This window comes from Lates calcarifer, unplaced genomic scaffold, assembly GCF_001640805.2.
Source record: "Lates calcarifer isolate ASB-BC8 unplaced genomic scaffold, TLL_Latcal_v3 _unitig_1943_quiver_2249, whole genome shotgun sequence".
Classification (NCBI taxonomy): domain Eukaryota; kingdom Metazoa; phylum Chordata; class Actinopteri; family Centropomidae; genus Lates; species Lates calcarifer.
In genome coordinates, this window is record NW_026115868.1 from 1 (window position 1) to 5,793 (window position 5,793).

General features: G+C 41.7%; 1 pseudogene; it reads right to left on the minus strand.

Annotated features, from left to right (window-relative positions):
• Nucleotides 1-201: 201 nt before the first annotated feature.
• Nucleotides 202-2,967, minus strand: LOC108891396 (uncharacterized; annotated as a pseudogene).
• Nucleotides 2,968-5,793: the final 2,826 nt, after the last annotated feature.

Consider the following 5,793-nt stretch of genomic DNA (forward strand, 5'->3'; position numbering starts at 1 on the left):
TGTCATCTCTTAACCATGTACTCCATTACTTGCTGGATTACTAGAACGACAACAAGAGGTCAGGATTGATCCAGCGTCCCTCATCATGGTATCTACTTGTAGATTAGTGTTTCTAACATCAGGGAGTTGTTGAAAAGTATCAGACAATCGTTGAAGAAGCTTTGGATCAGTGGAGTGACAGAACCAATAAGATAAACATGATTCTGTCTTTTCAGTAGATCAAGAGGATCTACTTAGTTTTATTGAGCACAGCAAGCAGAGTACAAAGTCTCATCCAGAGTCAATGTGACTGAAATGTAACAGATTACATGCAGCTAAAGTAAAGGTTAAATACATCTGAAAAAAAGAGAAGAAAACCAAAAACTATTACATTTCCATTTCAAGGAGAAATGACTATGAACAGAAAGGACGACTTGAAATAAATGATTCTTCTCTAAAATGAGTGAGTGCTGAAGATGTGCAGCCAGTCTGTGACAGAGAAAACCTGATGTTTTACAGCACACACATTAGATTTATCTCTGCAGACACACACACACACACACACACATCTCTAGCTCTGATTATACTCTCTGTATTACTTCATTCCCTCTCCCAAGTCAGACGTGCATTATATGAACACAATCATCAGACAGGATTTCTCTGGTTTATACTCAGGTTTACACTGTCTCACACTGATCACTATAAAACACAAGGAAACAGCAAAGTGGAAAAAACTTGACCCAACACCAGGAGGTGGACTTGCTAACACCCACATGTGAAGCTTCTGTATCATACTGTGATATACCATGGTTATCTAGATTCTGCAGTAAACATGAACCTGAATCAGTAGTAATCCTCTCTTCTTTACTGAAGCCGGCCTGAACGATCTCTTTGATTCTCTCCGTCTCCTCAGGTGGAGCAGCAGGCAGAATGGCCTTCAGGTCACCCTCTATTTTCTTCATCCTGGCATCGGTCTGCCTCTCAAATTCTTTCTTGTTCTTCAGGACCAGCTGCAGAATCCCTCTCTGAGCTTCGTCACAGGACTCCTGCAGCTCAGACGCTCATGAAGGAACTCTGGTCTCTCCTTATCCATGGCCATGAGCTTACCCAGGCTGCTCACTCTGTCCATCAGGTACTTGTTGGACACTTCAGTGTAGGTCTCTGAGATCATGTGGATCAGGCTGGCAATGTTGGAGGCTTCAAAGGCCTGTTTGTACAGGAGGTCTTTTACAAAGAGCTTCTCATTGTAAGAAAACATTTTTATGTCATCAGCTGCCTTAATAAAATTGTGCATTGTCTTGCTGAGGCTGATTTTGACAATGTTGGAGACCATCTGGAAGAAGCGCACCATCTTCTCCCACTGCTCTTTGACTCTGCCCATGGCATCAAGACCTTTGACCAGCATTTTGATTTGGTGTTCAAAGTCGATCTCATTGAGTTTGCAGTTCTGCATTTCAACCAGGATGTCAGTCAGCTCTTTCTGATTCTTCTCCATGTTCTCCACACTCTTCTCATATGACTGCCGTACTTGACTGAGTTGTGCTTGGCTCTGCTCGATGGAGAAACGAGCATTCTCAGATGCTCTCTGACCGGCAGACTTTCCTCCTGAGCTGTTGTCTGCTTTGGACATCATTGGTGGTTTGGCGGTAAGAGCTGGAGTACCTGAAGCTGCTTTGCTCTTAGTGTCAAAAGTGAGGCGCGATCATTCAACTTCTTAATGTCCTTTATCAGCTGTTTAGTTTTCTTCTCATCCCATGTCTGATCTGGAGTATATGTTGCCAGCTCCTCACAGATGGTGATGCCTCTTTTACAGAGTGACAGAGCTTTTTTGCACACATCTCCTGACATCTCCTCCAGGTCCTCAGAGATCCTTTTTGAATTGTTCCTCAGTCCATTCGGTCTTCACGCTCTTATTCTTTCTGATCATACAGGTCCCTCCCAGTCTATTTCACTGCCACTGACAAGTTGTTCGAGAGATCCTGCAACCTTCAGAATCTCTGCAGACTTGCTGTACGCTGTCATTGGTGCGAACTCATCCACATTCTCACCAACATTCTCACCCAACATTTTCGCCAACATTCTCACCAACATTCTTACCAACATTCTTACCAACATTCTTACCAACATTCTTACCAACATTCTTACCAACAGCTCCATCTCTGAAGGTGCGCATTAAAGCTGATGCACCCTATAGGATCAGACAATCGAGAAACACATCCATTCATAATTGCTGTCATCCCTGATGAGAGCGATTCAACCACATCCATGCCGATCATTTCCCACCCAGAGGGAAGAGAATCCATGGCTTTCTTGTAGGCATCTTGTGCTTCTTCCATCTGCTTTGACATGGCCTCCATCACTTTCTTGGATTGTTCACTCAGCTGTCTTGCACTCTGCTCCCTCAGTTTGTTTTTCTTCCAGTTTCATCTTGACCTTTTCCATCTCTTCTCCATAAAAGTGTTCAGCATTGATACAAGCCTCCAACAGCTCCTGGATTAAATTGATAACATCAGTATACTTCTTTTCAACACTGTCTGCTAGTATCACGCACTCGTCTGCAATGGTTCGAATGTTTTCCAGTTGATTTGGCAGGAGAGCTTCAATTATTTTATCAGTGCTGTTGAAAAGAATTTTGACTGCAGCCTTCATGTAATCAGGAACTGTGCTCGTGTGAATGCGGATCTGATCCATGTTCTTGTGGGCCTCGTTGAATGCGTGCCAGCCTGAGTTACAGACCTGCATAAGACAGGCCCTGAAGGAGTCTGGGTACTTAATGAACTTGTAGCCACCTTTTGGGGGGTTCTTGTTGATGGAGAAGTCATCACAGTGGAGATGAAGACGAGTTCCCCCATGATGGCGATAGAGGGGTGCAGGAGTCAGGTACTCCTCCCAGTTGCATTGGGCTTCATCAGCATCTTGGTGGTTTCCCGCATCTCTGCTGCAGTAGTGAGACTTTGAGTGGTCTTTGCTATTTGTTTGTCCATGTTATTAACTGTTGAAAAAAGAAGAAACAGAGGATATCATGAATTTTTTGTACTCTGTTAATCTGCTTGTGGTGATTGTTGCCCTCTAGAGCTGCTGGAAAATAATAAACCACATCAAGCATGTTGTTGAAAATGTAAACAACTTTAATCATTGGTTCTAAACTCATATTCATTTTTAAAGTTTCAAACAGTATATAAATTATGTAGGGGGAGTGCTTAATTCTGATAAGAATTATTTGAGGGAGTGGAGAATGAATAATAAAATATCAAAAATACATTAAGAAAACAGAAAAACATGAAGCTCAATTAGTTGATAGCAGAGCTGTTGATGGAGTTTTTTTTTAAAGATATCCCCACAGCTGTGATTACCTGTGGTACTGCTACTCATCACTGTGATGTATGTTGTCATTGTAACAGATGTCAGGGACATTATGGCACAGCATCCAGTACTGCAGCTGTCAACTTATGGTTTTATGAGAGCACAAGACAAAATGAATTGGTTTTCAATAAAAATGTAAAGTGTGGAACAGGCCCTCGCATCCTGTGGCAGTGGGATCCACGCAGGTCGTATGACGTGACCGCCAGACACAGAATGAATGTGTCAGAAGTCCCTTACTGCGTCCATCAGGTGGCGCTATGACTAAACCTGAATATAGATGTGTTCAAGCCATGACACTTACAGTGCATGCAGGAGTTATAACAACTTCCTATTTAATTGCGAAGCATCAAAATTCACCATGGCAACACAGCAAGGGCATCCCGTGAAGACTCACGGTTCTCACAACATAGCACTATTATGATCTTAATGCCTGTCTGACCACATTTGAGGTCAATCAGATCAACCTACTTAGATAAAACACATCATTTCCTGTTTCCACTAGGTGGCGCTATGATTATATCTGTATATTGGAATGTGTTCAGGACAAGTCTGTTGTCAAACCTGTGAAATCTGGGGCAGATCAGACAAAGTATGTATGAGTTACATCAACTTCCTGGTTAATGGCGAAATATCGAAATTCACCACGGTGCCACAGACACGCCCTTTAGGGAACATCAAAATTTTCACAGTAAGGCATCATGAAGGCCTTAAGGCTTTCCTGACCGAGTCTGAAGTGGATCATGTCAACCTGCTAGTAACAGGATGTCAAAGTCTAAAACATGTAATTTCCTGTGGCCAGGGTGGCGCTATGACTTTTTGTGAATATTCACATGTGGGTGTGTTCATGTCGAGATCCTTATCATCACTGTGAAATTTGGGGCTGATTGAACAAAGCATGGCTGAGTTAAAGCAACTTAAACGCAACTTCCTGTTTCATGGCAAGTCATCAAAATGTGAGGTGCCGCCACGGTCACACCCTTTAAATCAACAAAATCTTTTGATAACTTTTAATCACAAAGGCCTTGAGAGTATCCTGACCACGTTTGAGGTCAATATGATAAAATCTGTAGGAGGAGTTTGATCAAATACAACATCCCCAAATGGCAAAAAATAACAAAAATTTGTGCGATAAAATCAAAATGGCCAGCTTCCTGTAGGTTTGAGGCCATGATGTCAGGAGACTTTTTGGTGCATCTCAGCATGTTACATCATACCTCCGAATTTCGTTCAACTCGGACAAACTAAGCCCAATGGCAAGGGGTTTGGATTTGTCCAGGGGGACGCTATCGAGCCATTTTATGGTGCCAATGAACGAGACCCCTGTCAGATGTCAATTTTTGGCAGGTCTGATGCGTGTGCAAAGTTTAGTGATTTTTCGAGCATGTTTAGGCCCTCAAAAATGCGATTTTAGCGTCATGAGAATAATAATTCCTACGATTACAATAGGGCCTTCGCACACTTCATACAAATGTATGGGCATCTGTAATGTTAGTAATTGAGCTTCATTTCCACAAACCAGTAGGACTACATTGGACTACAGTTCTTCTTGACTGAAATTTAGACAAATGAAGACAACATTAATAACTGATATTTCCACACTTGTAAAACACAGATATTTTATTTGACCCTCAGTGTAAAACACCCCAGCATTTGTTTGGTAGATGTATAGAAATGAATGTATGGTAGTCAAGTGTTGCTGCTAGCCTGTCCTCAATGGTCAATAATGAACGATGCAGATGGTCACAATCATGTTCACTTAGAGGTCTGAAGTTGCTTTGAACACACAACAGTTGTATTCCAGTGAATATTAGATTAGAAAATGCAGCAGTAACATGACCTTTGTTATAAACTATGCCCACCTCCGACCCTCTATCAGAATACAGAGACACAGACAGATCATTTTTTCTCCCAACAGGTAGCAGTCTATGTAGTGATGGACTTTTGGGTCTTCAGTGACACAGATGTAGTTTAAAGGGAATTTAACTTTCCTTCATATTGTGGTGACTGAAAATTCACCTGCCTCCTGGAAAAATGAATAAAGCAAATGCTGTGTCATCCTGGGGTGTGTCCCAGTTTAATATCTGATTTCTGAATTACTCTTTTGGGATTAAAAAATATGAAAATATCAGTTCACTTACCTTTCCTGTTGTTTAGGGAGGCGAGACACTCTGCTTTAGCCGACAGGTTTGTGGTGAATTCCTGAAAACATGAGGAGTTTAAATACAGTTCTGGAGGACTAACTCCTCCCTCCAGGAAGGTAACATGATCAGGCAGATATGAGTTAGTGATTGTGTAATCAGCTGCCATGCTCATCCTGCAAGATATTCAAATACCAAGTTCTAAAGTGTCTGACACCAATTTTGAGGAATAAAATGAAAATGAATTATAACATATTTATACATCTGAGGAGGCAGCACTGCAAATGATGTTTTTTGGATTAATGGGCAACAA